Below are 16,835 nucleotides of genomic sequence, written 5' to 3'. Positions count from 1 at the left end.
TTGCGAGTCGAGCTCCCTAACCACCTGGCCATGCCGGGCCTAAGCGGGTGTGTGTATGTGTGTTTATATTCTTAATAAGCATATAATACCTCAATTAGAAATGATCAGTTAAAACTTCCGAAAAACAAACACTTTGGTGAGGACACTTGGAAAGTTACCTTTGTATGAACCAGAATTGCTATTCTGTTGAAAGACTAATTAACAATTATTAATAACAATGTGATTGGATTTCAAGGAAGTTTGTTTTTGGAAAATTTGTTTAACGAGCAGAGACATTATGATTGAGAAATGCTTTTTATAAAACAAGAAAATATAATATACTTTAAAGAAGTTATCTTTGAGAGTATTAGATTTACAGTGGAATCAAACTAGGCTCGTCCAGACGATAGAGCAGTAGCAAATCGATTGAGATAACAATTACCAGTGTCTAAGTTGTTTAATCATCACACTTCCCCCACTCAAAGTTTGGCCAGCGATTGAACTACCGTAACATGAGGACTAAGTCAACATGATTGTACCAAGATGTGGGATTCGAATTGAGGAAAAGTTCACCGCTAGTGCAACCTGGCCATCAGATAAAATCAAAGGACGGAACTTACAGACATTAGTAAGCTCAGCAAATATACGTGTTAGTTTCGTATTTTTTTTCTCAACTGACTTTCTCGTAATCTCATTGGTTAACCGTGTGGAAAAATGCTAGATTCAGTAAAAAATATAAATAACAGATTTATACAGTGTTAAATCACAATTGGTCAAAAAATCGTCTTTAAGGATTGCAATATTTCAATCAAATAGTTTCTTTTCTTTGAAATTACGAAAAAACACAATAAAAACTAGCATTTATACATTAGTTCCAAGATCTAAATCTGTTTAGGAAAACCAGTGTTTCTTAGGCGATTTTTCAAACCTATTCTTCTGATGCTGTTCATATATATATATATATATATATAAGAAAGGAACTTAACACTATTTACTGTAGGTGAAAGGTATTGCTAAACTCATTTTGTGCTTTTAACAAATGTATATTCATATGTATTACAAGTTACATACTTTTCAACACAGTTACTTATTTTTTAACTTTTTTAAAAGACATTTTTTTTTATAAAAGTGTGAATTCACAGGTTTGGCTTCCAGCTTTTTTAGCTTGACTTTTAGTCCCCTATTTGTGATTTTCCCACTTGCCAGTTCGTTGAAGATATCAATGCCATCAATATTCAACTAAATGGAAACTTCATGTTTTTCTTGGTTATTAATGCCCCCAGTGGCACAGCGGTATGTATGTCTGCGGACTTAAAACGCTAGAATCCGGGTTTCGATACCCGTGGTGGGCAGAGCACAGATGGTACATTGTGTAGCTTTGTGCTTATTTACAAACAAACAAACAATGGTTATTAATTGTATATTTAAATGTATGTTTAAAGAAAATGTTGGATGTCAAAAATTTGAAGAGCTGTTGGATTAAAGACATTTTATTAACGACTACTTCGTTCAATAAAATATTTACCTATAGTTACATCTTACCTAAATAATCCATGTATAACAAAGATCATAAGTTCACAGAAGCTCACTTTTCGTGACGTTCTATGTATCAGCTATATTATCCATTTAGTTTGGAAACACACATGACTCATTTCTATTAATGTAAATAAAATAACGGCCTATATCTCCAAAATGTGGCTTTGTTAGCTCAATTTTTCGTTATTACACCTTCATAAGGATCTATGGATAACTTACAAGTTCACTAACCCAGTTGAAACTAAATTGGAACGTCGTCATCAGTTAATCGAATATCGATACGCATGTCTAAAACCTTCAGATCGTTTTAAAAATAATACTTAACATTCTTGTACTAAAACTGTTGAAACAAAGCGAATCAACAATGGTAAATAAACGATATGCGTAGATCAACAGGTGAACTTTTAAAATTATATGATTTAGAAGAGAATACGTTACGTATATGAAATATATCTTGATAGTTGTATCTATAAGTATGCTTACATATATCTATATTTTCCTATCCTATTATATAAATACATACACATAATAATGTCAAAATATATTCTAAACATTGTAAAGATCTATAGAAACTTCGTCAAAATTCTAACATTAAAATCTGAAAGACTTAACTACTTTACAAGACTATTTCTGTCAAAGTTTCTACTGTATTTCTGTGACATCTATAGTATTTTTGAATTTCTAGATTAGACGAATAACCACGAGCCTCGGTAGTTTGTTGGCTCTACAGTGACTCTATGCTCACCAGTACCTATTATGTTTTGTTACGTAGTTGATAAACATTCGATGTTTATGTAATGTTCTTTAATGGTTAATAAATTGTTAACAATGCTCATATTGTTTGCCTTAGATTCCATTAACGTTGGTCAACGCTTGTATAGTTTATTTTACAGTCGATAAAAAATGATCTGTGTTCATACTTGATTTGTTATAAAGTCTATAAACAGATATAAGAGCTTATGATTGTTTGTTTTTACTTTAAAACTGATCGTCTTCCGTTTTACGACCCTCAAGTAAATAATATGAAACAAAACTATTTATTACTCACCGATAATCTTACTAAAGACATAAATTATGCCCCAAGGACAAGCAAAACAAACTCAATTAACGGTGTAGTATCCCCACAATGATAACCAAACTCAGTTATAGGTGTAATATCCCCACAGTGACAAGAAATCAAGTTCAATTATAGGTGTAGTATCCCCAAAATGATAAACAAACTCAGTTATAGGTGTAATATCCCCACAATGATAACCAAACTCAGTTATAGGTGTAGTATCCCCCAAGGGACAAGCAAATCCAACTCAATATAAATGCCAAATTTTAATTAAAAGCAATTAAACAAAAAATACTTGAACAGTTTTAGAATTCAGATTGTTTCAATAAGAATATTTTTAAGATCATATCTTTACGTTAATTGAGAATTAATATGGGTATGCAATTAACATTGCTCTGTTGTCCTTAAGAGAACTTAATTCCACTGTTTGATTACATACATGGGTACATCGGTTATAATATATGTATACACACACACACACACACACACAATTTTGAATTAGATCACAGTTTTTACTAATATGGATACATTTGGTTCAGTGATTTTATAATAAATATATATATTATTGATAATTAATATCCCTTCAGATCACAATATATTTGATATTACTTAAAGCAAACTGAGTTGGCCATATCGCCTGTTTAGTAACTTAGTAAACGGAGGGTTACATATAAATAACTACTTATTTATAACAAGACAATCGAGTTATGATTATATTTTAATCATTAAATTAACACTTTTTTCACTCTTCCTTCTCTGTTACATAATAAACAATAAAACGAACTTAAAAGTGAAGACAACCAATAATTGATAGTCCTTTATTGTGACGTGTTACTTTACAACTTTAGGTGATAATTATGAATGAACGACTTAGACAATAATACAACATCTTACCTCAGCAATACTGTTCTCCTTGCATTATCTCAAAGTCTACCACGTTCTAAGGAGTTTGCGGAGTAGATAAGAACAAATTCAGATGTCATACCAATTACAAACGGTTTTATACTTTAAAATGTCTTACCTTAGTTAAAGAGAAAACAGTGATAATTGAGACAGTTTTTGGTGAAAACTTCACGGTGCAATAATCGTATATAATGTTATAAAAGTACGAAAAAGGTGAATTGATTTTCACTCTTTCTTCTCGATAAACCGCGAGTGGGGAATCTCTTCTGCTAACAAATTCATCGGACGAGAACTTATATTATAACGACTGATTTGATGTATCAGTCCGCTCTAGCATCTAGGACCAAGTGCAGCGATGCTTTATTCTCATATTCAGCCGCATAATTAAGTAAATCCAAAAATTAATTAGTTATCCTATATATTCTTATTCTCTTCCTGTACTTGGATTTCATTTTCTTTATTGGAACATGTAGGAGATCAAATAAAAAACAGTTTGGGGGCGTCGTATCTCTGATATATATATATATTTTACTAGCTCACGTAGGTGTAATGTATTTTTACAATAACAGCACGTGCTCCAAACATGTGCGAGCGGGGGAAGAAAAAAGGGCAGAGAATCTTGCGAATTAAATATATATATATATATATATTACAAAGCACGACTTTGCCGCGTTTCTCAGTCACTGAGGTAATTATTTCATGAAAACACATATTTCTTTACAAGCTAGTTCCATGATGTAAGAAAATGTAAAGTTTTTATCACCAGGTGTTATTAAGAAAGTTTCATCATATAATATAGTATTAAAAACAGTTCGGCTTAAACTTTATTCTGAAAAATTTCGATTCTCTCCCAGAATTTACCCAAAGACCAGGCTTGGCCTAGTGTTGAGCGTGCTGGACTGTTGATCTGGGGGTCCATGGGGCATGGGTGTGTTATAAAAGTGACGGGCAAACCTTACCTCTAGTCTATCAGTATAGCAGTTTGAGTTGTTAAAAAGTGCCTTATTAGGAAGAAGGAGTTCGCCCGTTATCCCATTAGTAGTGCGTTCGCCTGGTTTGCGAGAAGTTTTGGAATTAACACTGAGGCAAGAAAATATACCAACTTGAAAAAAACAACAACAACATCAGTTCAAAATTAGGGACGGCTGGCGCGGATAACCCTTGTGTAGCTTTGTGTGCAAATTTACAATACTGAACCAACCAATAAACTTGGACATCTGTAACCACACTTTTATGAATGAAAAATAAAACTTTATAATTGTCTATTGATATTTCATTTCGTTGACACAGTTAATATTGAGAAAAAGCTTTGAGACTTCGTTTTCTTTTACTTGACGTTATTGAGTCATGGTGTAGTTTAATATATCTTGATATCGCAATTTAAATATGTCTAGTTAGTTTCTTGTTCGTTTAGAGGCATTTTTAAAATTTCGTGATTGCAAAAATTTGACTTCTTAAGGCTGTGACTATAAAAATAATTGAAAACTATCTAAGTATAAGTTAGGAAATCAGGTCAGATATTGAGTGGTGTTACCTAAGATCAAGTTTGAGTACTCTGTTTTTCACTGCGGATCTACGGTGACAAAACAGCAGTGTAAATCACATGACTGTCACCTGTATGAAGGAAAACAATGTTCACGACAAACAATTAGATAAACAGAAATAATGTCACGGTTCAACGTATTGTTAATCAACAAGACAGAAATACTTAACCAGACACGCTGTATACTTTATACACTGTAGTTTGTTAGATCCTAACCTACTACGTGCACGCTCTAAAGGTGACTGATCCGTGAAAGGATGTTGGATGTTAAATCCACAGAGGTGGAGAACCTTTCTACTGTTTACTGTTTCGTAAGATAATCTTAGAAAACAACAAGATTTTCCTCTCTGATGCAAAAAAGGTGTACATAAAGGTCCAAGGTCCAACGTGTTCTTCACAAAGCCAGTCACTGAAAGTTAAAACTAACCGAGATTTACAAGGTTTTGGACACCATTCTTTATGATCCCTCGTGTCTTGTGAAAAAGTATACATTCAGCAAGAAAGGTCCTTGAACTGAAAATCCGGTATAACTTTGTCATATCATACTATTTTCATAAACAAATATGGCATGTTTAATAGAGCTTTGACTGAACAATAAGACACGAATAAAAACTTGTCTGACACAACATGTTAAATGGTACAAAACGGTGAGGCAAAGGATAAAATCAACTGTTTAATGTAAACTATTTTATAATTGTCAGTTAAGAATATGCCTTACGTGTTTATATATATGTATAAACGTTTCCTTAAATGGATGATGGCTAAAGCTAGGGACAATAACGCAGTTTCCAGGCATAAACAGAAATAACAGAGAAGACAGAGAACATGATCATGGATTAAAAAGTGAGAAAAGATATAAACGAGAAAAGCAGCTTAGTGGATATCGAAGGGAAAGAAAGACCAAAAAAAAAACGAATTGAATTTAAAGAGAGACAAAGAAAGAGGTGTTGGGTGGGTATAATAAGTTAATAAAATGTGTTGAAAAACGAAATATTAAATGGAATTTGTTAGAAAAGGAGTAAGTAGTTAGTACACAACTTACAAATATGAAACTAGTTGGAGTGTAAGATTGACAGAAAAGAGAAAGTGAGTTAAAATAGAAGAAATACATAGAGATAAAGATATTTCAGTTTAAAAATTAAATAAATACTACTAACAACATTAGAACACTAAAATATATTGTAGACAAGAAAATGTGTTGTGACCTGCAGGTTTATGTACGGTAGAATGTTTTCCAGGTTTGCTTCCATTTACCGCAAGAAAGATAATGCAAGTAATCCAAAGATCAATATTGGAGGTCAGCAGACTGGCTTATTATAGAGATCAAAGACACAGAGTATAAGCTTACCAGACTGGCTTATTATAGAGATCAAGGATGTATAGTATTTAGCTTACCAGACTGACTTATTACAGATATCAAGAATGGAGATTATTTAGCTTACCAGACTGACTTATTACAGATATCAAGAATGGAGATTATTTAGCTTACCAGACTGACTTATTACAGATATTAAGAATGGAGATTATTTAGCTTACCAGACTGACTTATTACAGATATCAAGAATGGAGATTATTTAGTTTACCAGACTAATTTATTAACAATATCAAGAATAGAGATTATTTAGCTTATCAGACTAACTTATTACAGGTATCAAGAATGGGGAGTATTTCACTTACGAGACTATCTTACTATATATATATATATATATATCAAGAACGAAGAGTATTTATATTACCAGAATACTTTATTATAGAGATCAAAACTGGATAGTATATAGCTCCTCATATGAGCTTATTACAAAGATCTAAGCTGAAGAGTGCTTAACTCACTTAATTACAGAGATCAAAGCTGAATAGTACTTAACTCACCAAACTAGCTAGTTACAGAAATCAAAGCTGAGTAATACTTAACTCACCAAACTAGTTATTTACAGAAATCAATGTTTACAGATGCTTAGCTTAGCTCAGCAGTTTATGTTATTTAAAGGATGAAATATGGCGTTAGCTGACTAGACTAGCTCACTACAAGCACAAAACCCGGATAGTATGAACTTAACAAGCTATGTCGTTGCGGAGATGAAATAAGGCAAGACATCGGACTTTTTATCACAAAGATACAACCTGGAGAGTTTTAAGATAACTAGTATATAGTTTTACGAAGATATTGCCGAGTAATCAGCTTACCAGACTAAGTTACTACTTGAATGCAATATGGAGAGTATTTAATTCGCCAAAATATCCTAATATATGTATATTATATAGATAGTATTTCATTCACCAGAACATTCTAATATAGGTGTATAATATAGAGTATTTAATCCATCAGAATCCTAATATAGGTATATTATATAGATAGTATTTCATTCACCAGAACATTCTAATATAGGTGTATAATATAGAGTATTTAATCCATCAGAATCCTAATATAGGTATATTATATGGAGAGTATTTCATTCACCAGAATTTTCTAAAATAGGTAAGTTAAATGGAGAGTATTTTATTCGCATGATTATGCTATTTCTAGGCTATACATTTTGAAAACATGTTTTTAAATCTGTCTTATAAAAATTGTCAACCCCACAAGACTAACCTTTTCCTATGTAGATTTAGTTAGCTATCGAAGGTATTTAGCTCATGAGAATGAATTAATTGCCTGGTGAAGTCAATTAACTCTTTTAAGGATGCTAACACACCATACCATGTTGTTAAATAAGCAGTCGGTATACTTTTAGTTTGGGATATAAGGCTTAATGATGATTAAACTTAGGGTTGCCCAGAGGTTAGAAGGGGCTCAGGACAAACTTGGAATATGTAAGCCCCTCCAAAGGGGCCATATATATATATATCGTTTTGAAAGTTAAGTTTTAATTAGCATATTCAGTAATACTGATAAACTTATCATGGTGCGTTTTCGAGGGAAAAGTATTGTCAAGCCAGTTACAAAAAGATCTTATATTTTATAGAGCCCTATCTTATGTGATTCATGTTATTTGTTTTTCATCTATATTTTTTTCCGGGCCCACTTCTCTTTTTTTTTCACTTTTATTAAACAGTAATTTATATTTTGGGGAAAACATTTTGAATAGGGGCCTGGAGCAAAATGTTCCAAATGCCCAACCTCCTCGAGTTAGCCACGGTTAAGCTATTCTACAAACAAATTATGAAGGATATTCAGAAGTAGTTTTTTTAACTTCCCCTATGGCTATAATCGAGAGGATATTTAGATGGTTTAATTGCTAGGTACTTAGTTTATCAAACTTTGCTTGTCAGTTTCTTTGCTACTACAAAATCCAGCTGCTAAATATACAGCACGGTTATGACAGTCTATCTTTTAAATATGCAATGTTTGGATTTATTTTAAATTTGCTGTATATAATTGCAAAATATAACATATTAATTCTAAGGAAAATAAAGTAGAGTTCTACGTGGTGCAAAAATTTTAGGGACAATAATATACTGTGAAAGTACCCACGAACTTAACTTACGAAAATGATAAAGTGAGAGGACGAAAACTGCTCTACCATGTCAGATATTGTAAGTTAAGAACTGATGAATACTATGCACTGAAATAATTGCATGGTAATCTATCTTTATCAGGGGCATGGCCAGGTGGTTTAGGGAGCTCGACTCGCAATCTGAGGGTCGCGGGTTCGAATCCCAGTCCCACCAAACATGCTCGCCCTTTCAGCCGTGGGGGTGTTATATTGTGACGGTCAATCCCACTATTCGTTGGTAAAAGAGTAGTCCAACAGTTGGCGGTGGGTGGTGATGACTAGCTGCCTTCCGTCTGGTCTTACACTGCTAAATTAGGGACGGCTAGACCAGATAGCCCTCGTGTAGCTTTGCGCGAAATACAAAACAAACAATCTTTATCAGGACAGTTAAAGAAAACTATAAGGACAGACATCTCCATAAAGGTCAATGGAATTGAAATTAAGTGAGAAGTGTAAGAATGTTATTCCTGTAGCCATTTTTGTAACTAGACAAGATTTAGTCCAGAAGTTCTATCATAGTTTCTAATTCTGGAATGGAACAATATAATCAGTGCTGTATTCTAAGTGATACACGTGTCCACGTGACATTTGTGTGTGTGTATATATATATATAGATATGCGTTAAAAACGGCCATTAGATGTGCTGACAAACTTCTAATTATAAAGAGATGGTAGTTAGTTTTGGTAAAAAATTCAAGATTTAAGTTGAACGTCACTAACGTCAACAAGTGAGGAGGTTTATCGCTTAAGTGGCTTTATCTTTATGAACCGTCATCGGAAACTTTTACTTGTTCTTGTTAGCCAATTATGAACAACTAGAACGTAAACTAGCAGGAAAATGCACTCGCGTACACATTTCGAAATGTAAAGTCTACCATTTACGTCATGTTATAAAGACGTCACTCGATGTTTTCTTAGTTGTTGTCCTTTAGACAATATCTACGAACAGGAAAGTTTAAATACACGTCTCACTTTATGTAATATATTATACCAATTACGCCACTTTATGAGACGTTGTCTGGAAAATTTCCTTATTGTTATTCTTTTGCCATAAACTAGAGCACATTCATTTTAAAACTGGAAATAATCCTGCGATCAAGACTTCTTCACCAAGTATATTGAACTTTAATAGTTAATAGTTTTACCCTAAAATTTTTTGTTAGTAACTAAAATTATGAGTGTTATCTTTTTTTTAAAAAACAAAATTAGTCAAAATCATTCCAAAAGTCTACACGACTAAGTCGTTTCTTTGTGTTTGTTGACTTTCAGTTAAGTTATATATATATATATTGTATTTGTTGACTTTTAGTTAAGTTATATATATATATTGTGTTTGTTGACTTTCAGTTAACTTTTATTTATATATATATATAAAGCAGTTTCAAAATACTTCTTTACGTTATCGCAGGACAGGATAGACACTTAGTTTGGTTTAAATTTCTCGCAAATCTACTCGAGGGCTATCTGCGCTAGCCGTCCCTAGACAAGAGGGAAGGCAGCTAGTCAACACTACCCACCGCCAACTCTTGGTTTACTCTTACCAACAAATAGGGATATTATAACGCCCCATGGGCGAAAAGGTGAGCATGTTCGGTGACAGGGATGCGAACCCGCGACCTGCAGATTGCGAGTTGAGCGCCCTAACCATCAGTTCATGCCTATAGAATTTTAATTTTCTTGTGGATGCTTTCACATTTTACTACTTGTAATGTACCGCGAAAACAACAACAACAACAGCAACAAAAACTTATCGCGTCTATTGTATGGTTTTAATAAATAGATAACAACTGTAAGGTATTCTATAGAAATAAGAAGTTAGCTATTTACCTACAAAAAATTTAAAGATGTCTAATGATTGCATAAGTTTGAAATAATTTAAAGTGGTCTAAAACTATTGATTTCCTTCGCAGTCAGAAACGTTTTCACGTTTTTGTTTTTCGTCACAGTAAATACAAATTATTTCTTTTGCAGATATCTAGCAAAAGCATTTGTATACGACTAGAAGGAACAAAGCAAGCATAGGTATTTACAGTCTTAGGGTTAGCGTAATATCTACCTTTGTTTGAATGTTCTATGATCTACTTCAAAAGAATACCGGATAGAAAACTGAACGAAATCGGGCTTTAAATAGCAGGCCTATTCAAAAATTGAAATAGGACGAGACTTTAAATGTGCGTCAAAAATTGAAAACAAAATACTTTTGGGGCGTTACGAAAAAAAAAAAAGAGAAATAGCTAATTTTGGATTGAAATATTTTATCAAACTGGTTAAACAATATATTTCAAGCTTGTGTTATCCTAGCGTTACAATTACGATTACTCGACAAAGTGACTTATATGTTATTTTGTTCATTTTCAAATGCAACATTTTTATAATCTTCATAAAGAAGTGTAAAATATATATAAAGCTTTTTAAAAAAATATTTCGTTTGCTCTCTCATTCTCAAGAATGCTGTCAAATACGCTAAGAGACATATTCTAAGAAATGACAAAGTTTATAGTAAACTGAATTCTTTTTTTTTCATAAAAGCGTATAAGGCTGATTTGTGTTATTATGTTACTGACAGAAGCATTTCTATTAAAAGAAACATGAAAAAAAGAGAATAATACAGTTGAGTCCAGTTAAATCATAGACGCACGGGAAACATTTTGTCAATATAAGGACAGCCTGAACCACTGCAAGTGACGCCAATAGAAAGATGAACTAAAGTAATGACGTAACGTCATACTTATACCATTCATTGTTTGTTTCACGTGATTTCAGTATAATGGTAATGTATCTTTCTTTTTCATTGAAATATTGTTCATTCAAGAAATTATCATCTTAGTGGCATTCTTGTCTGGCGGAGAAAGTTCTGGTAAAACATTAAAGGCAATGGGGATATCATTCATTTGTGACATTTATCAGATTCTTGAAAAAGTCGGTTGTAAAAATAACTAGGCCGTTTAGATTAATAAACAAGTGGTGTTATTAGTTTACTTTGCTCTATTTTGTTACTCATTGTCTTTTCATCTGAGATATGATGAATGAAGACGAAATGTGTCTATAAGTATTTGTCTAGCGCAAATTATAAAACTCGACAGGAATTAATACGCAATTCTTTAAATGCAGCTGTTAAAAAGTTCTAGATCTTCCTGCCTCTTTATTCCTATATTACTTGTACTAAATTCCTGAACAAAATACTAGAGGACAGATCTACCAAACTTTATAATCCATACCCTTTAAGTCAACACTTGCACTTAATACGTTAATTTTCGGTATGTGAGGAAAAACAGCACATTCTATGATATTTGGAGTCAAATACAAATAGATCAGGGTATGAAAGCATTCCTAACGGTGTATCACCATCCAGTCTTTCCTCAGCAGTTGGTAGGACAATTGACTGAGTTGCTGCTCCTGTGCTAGTACTGATTGGAGAGAGTTTATTGCCTTTCTTATCACCATCACCACAAATGAACCAGAGTTCACGTGTGTTGAAGTTTATAGTAGCTGTCCTGTTAGTTTACTAGGTTTAGAAATACGTGCCTGACTGATATAAGATACCGAGAAAATCAGAGGTCATCTGTTGTTTTCGTTTAATTGACTCTAGGTTGAGTTTACTGGTGTATTTACTACTATAGCTTTTGTAGAACGTGACTTTGCGCATGAAGTTCAAAATATCATCTTTCATTGGTCACGAAAATTCATAAATTTTATGTCTGTGAACTTCTCCTGCATCAAATAATAAAAAAAAAGAAGTTCATCTGGTGTTAAATTTCCGATGACTGGATCGCATCGATTGTGTTTGGTTACAGAATTCGAGCAAGTAATGCAATGTTGACCATCATCTAATCGCCCCCAGTGGTATGTCTGTGGACTTAGAACGCTAGAAATCGGGTTTCGATACCCGTGATGGGTAGAGCACAGATAGCCCATTGTGTAGCTTTGTGCTTAACTTCAAACAAACAAACCATCATCTAATCCTCTTTACTGGTAGCTGTGCGAAGGTCGATTGTTTTACTCTGTCACCAACTCACACAAACCATCATATGCAATATATAAGAAACAGTTACTGAGGGGCAGGGATTAGTCTGTGAATTACTGAAGGGATTAACCACTCAATAAAAGATGGACATTTTGCAATAAAAAGATATGACTTTCATTTATGACATACATTAATTAGCAAGTTCTTTCATCAGAATCAAAACACTTTACCAGATCATTTTACGCTGAAAATTCAAATACTCTATCGGCCTACCTTCAAACTGAAATTCTTTTAGGCAAGATAAGAGTAAATTATTCTTTGAAACCTTGGGCGTATTCAACTATATCAGCTAAAATTAGATCTCAAATCGGCCAAGAGATGACGGAGCTATGAGGTAAACGTTTGTACTAGAAAAACGCAAACCATTCTATGACCCGCTATGCCGCGGCTAAAAAAAAAATTCATTCAAAGCATTATGGGAAATATCTTAACATAGTCCCTTGAAGTTCCTTTCGTCATTTTAGAGTCATTAACCGTTGCATTATTAAGAGTAAGAAGACTGAAAATGGAGGAGGGGCGTCGAAAATCTTAAATTGTTCAAACCATTTCAGTAGGTCAGTACTTATAGCTTTAAAACTATAAGAAAGAAGCACCCAGAAACAATAGGTTTAATACGATGAAATAAGGTAACTGTGATATACAATAATAGATTTTTTAGTATTGTTCTAGGTATCAGCGATATCGAAATTATCTGAAAGAAAAACTTTTGTTTGTTTTGCTGTTTTTTTCATGTTGGTTAACAACGTAATTTGTTTGTAAAAATATCACAAATCTTGTTATGGATTTTCTAAATCTAACTACGTATGACATCGAATTCGGTTTCTTCCTATCTGGAATTGGTCTTAGGATTAATGTACTTTTTCTACGTGATGCACGCTCGTGATGGTAGTAAACTAGCGATTACCAACTGAAAAAAAGAGGTGTTAACTCTGGTATTGGGCGAAATGTTTTGTCGGCACTGTATACAAGAGGTGTGGTTGACATATTCTTATATATTCTTCTTTACTTTTACCAATAAGTTCTTAAAATCACTATTGTAGTCTTCTCGCGTTGACCACGTGGTTGCTTGTACCGCTGCGGAAACAATAATTTGGTTTGTTTTCAATTTCGCGCAAAGCTACATGAGGGCTATCTGCGCCAGCCGTCCCTAATTTAGCAGTGAAAGACAAGAGGGAAGGCAGCTAGTCATCACCACCCACCGCCAACTCTTGGGCTACTCTTTTACCAACGAATAGTGGGATTGACCGTCACATTATAACGCCCCCACGGCTGAAAGGGTGAGCATGTTTGGTAGGACGGGGATACGCAAACAATAAGACTAGTTTGCTGGTTCGTCAATTCTTCTGAATGATGAGTAAAGTTCATTGATTTAATTCACAAATTGATAATAATAATACATAATTGGTGAATAAATAAATAATATTGTGGTAATAATCTTTACCCTAATTCTCATTTGTAAATTATTTATATAAAATTAATAAAATTACCCTTAATGTAGTTCACACCATAACAGTTGTTGTTCATGCAATTTGATAATATAAATAGGTCTCCAACACAACCATATCTGTCGTATCCCAGTTTGCTTGATGAACCTTGGTACTAGGCGAAAGGCCTCGTTGGCACTTAATATAACAGATATAGAATAGTTGACATTTTGTTACACATTCTCTTTTACTTTCACTCGTGAGTTCTTAGAATTTCAGTAACAAAATTTGAATTTAATAGAGAACTCGTTTATTTGTTAAATTTTGGTATTCAAATATGTGGAGTTAAACAACAATGTATTGGAAATATTAAGCATTACGAAGATAATGATAATAACCTTGTAAGTGATTGTTTTACCAGATAAACTGCTCAACGGAGACAACACGAAATACAGTTTTTGCAGTAACTAGAGGACCTGTGCACAACCTCTTGAGTAATGATGTAGAAAAGTAATCTAATATATAAAGCTAAGTTTGTGTCTGTTTGTTCGCACCTTTGAGCCATCTGTTTCTTAAACGTTTCCACATTTCTTCATCATTCAGCACCAAACTGGACACAGTGATATAGGATGACAAGAGGAAGTTCATGAAAGGGATCGGGGGTTGGACCCTTATTTAATTTCATATCTAATTTCGGAGAAAACTACCAATCATTTCAAATTGACACTGTGATAGATGATGACATGAGGGGGTGGTGGATCCCCATCTAATTTCATATTGATATAATTTTTGAAAACAGTGTGTCTTTCTTTTCAGTATTGGTACCTTTATGTATTTTTATTGCACTTTTAATGTTTATTATGTTAAGAAAAGAAATCACAGTTTCCTGTACTTTATTAAAAACGAGTTTTTATTTCATCCGTCCAACGGACGGGGGCCCGGCTTGGCCAGGTTCGAATCCCCGTCCCCCAACATGCTCACACTTTCAAATGTAGGGACGTTATAATCTTATGATCAATTCCACTATTCGTTAGTAAAGAGTAGCCCAATAGTTGGCGGTGGGTGGTGATGACTAGCTGCCTTCCCTCTAGTCTTACACTGCTAAATTAGGGACGGCGAGCGCAGATAGCCCTCGTGTAGCTTTTCGCGAAATTCAAAAACAACAAACAAACAAACTTTCGTAGATTGATCCTCCAAGATTTTCTATACAAGTGTCGCTCTGAACTAGGCAGTTACTATCCATTTCAGTTTTTTTTTTTGTTCATCGTGAATATTCTACCCAAATCATCTATAAATAAATAGTTCTGTTTCTTTCATAAATATAATACAATGGTCAATTTGATTAATATAAAATATTTATAATCAAATGATTTAAAATGGTTCGAAATTCGTCAACGTTTTACTATCTTCCATAAAAAGCATATAAAATATAAGATTAAGTAATGCATTTTATTATGTAATTAAAAATAATAAAAAAACAGGATCTAGACTGGAACAATAATTCGGAACATGAAACTGACCACATCTTTAAGACTGAGCTGTAAATTGATAGAATGAAGGTTTTTCTGTGTCAAAAGTGGTAACAAAAATCTATTTTGTTTGTAATGTATATACATATACGTTAAGTGATATCTTTACGCACTATTTTTTGAATCTATCTTTTACCATATTGATAAAATTGAAACCTAACAGAAACAAAAGTATACATTACAGTAAACACCACCAGCTTTCTTTCGAGCAATGCCTGTGTGGATATTATCTACATTTTTAGAATTATGCGACTTAACTAAATGGAATACAGTTTCTTTAAAAAAACACTCAAAAACATACGTTATTCAATTAAAGCTTCCGATTTATGTAATTATTTGAATACATACCAGGCTGACGAAGGGCATTATTTAAAAATAATAAAAACCTTTACTAATGGGGGAAAAGTTTCCAAGAACAAGGGAAGTAAAATGCTGGGCATCTAAAATAGCATTCAAAACAAATGTGACCAACTGAGTTAGTTATAGAAAAGAATCTTTAACCAAACCAATCTCTTTGAAAATTCATGGTACAATTCAGTCACTTGGTATATGATTTGTCATTTCATTTCTTTCACTGGACAATGGATTTTTATTAATAGTTTTAACTTTAAAGATATGTTATTTTTTGTACAGGCACAGTAGCAACGATACTCTACTGCTTACCGCTAATGTTTACATTAACTTGTTCCTAATGTTTTGCCCCCCCCCCCAGTGCCACAGCTGTATGTCTGCGGACTTACAACGATAGAAACCGGGTTTCGATACCCGTGGTGTGCAGAGCACAGATGGCCCATTGTGTGGATTTGTGCTTGACTTCGAACAGAGAAACAATCCTAATGTTTTAGTTTTAAACATTCCGGCAGTTTTGTTTCCTTATTACTTTTTTGTGCAGTAAAATGTGAGAATATATGTACACATGAATCCTTGTACGTGTATATGTGCAATTAAATTCTACGTGTGCAATATCTACACACATTCATGCTTTACTAGTGCAATAAAGTGCAGTCCGTACTTAAGAACCATACCGATGATCTAAAACTAGCAGAGAACTGCAAAATATTTGCGGTCAAATTAGTATCTTTATTGTAACAGCACTTGTTTGAATACATGGATTTCTAGAATAATACAAAATAATTCTAATCACGCACACCGAAATCTGTAAGTCCACTTGTTTTAGGCCTATTATTAGTTATGCCGTTATTATGTATGACTTATATTTGATGAAAAAATAAATCAAAACTTGTCTTACACCTAACATAAGTTAAGCCTTTATTAAGTAAAGACTGTAACTTGTTTGCTGTTACGTATCTGCTCGTTTGTTAATTTCCGGTATAAATTCTTTCTGA

General features: G+C 33.3%; 1 protein-coding gene across 4 annotated transcripts in view; it reads right to left on the bottom strand.

Annotated features, from left to right (window-relative positions):
- The window catches only part of LOC106478245 (protein Tob1-like), a 29,387-nt gene extending 25,671 nt beyond the window's left edge, over window positions 1-3,716 (bottom strand). For all 4 annotated transcript variants that reach the window (XR_002609861.1, XM_022381809.1, XM_022381810.1 and 1 more), the window contains exon 1: window positions 3,467-3,716. The gene's annotated coding sequence lies outside the window, so the exon portion shown is untranslated. The remainder of the gene's footprint in view (window positions 1-3,466) is intronic.
- Window positions 3,717-16,835: the final 13,119 nt, after the last annotated feature.

The sequence above is a fragment of the Limulus polyphemus genome, unplaced genomic scaffold (assembly GCF_000517525.1).
Source record: "Limulus polyphemus unplaced genomic scaffold, Limulus_polyphemus-2.1.2 Scaffold193, whole genome shotgun sequence".
Taxonomy (NCBI): Eukaryota; Metazoa; Arthropoda; class Merostomata; order Xiphosura; family Limulidae; genus Limulus; species Limulus polyphemus.
The sequence above is the reverse complement of the archived record's forward strand: the minus strand, read 5'-3'. Positions and strand labels throughout refer to the sequence as shown.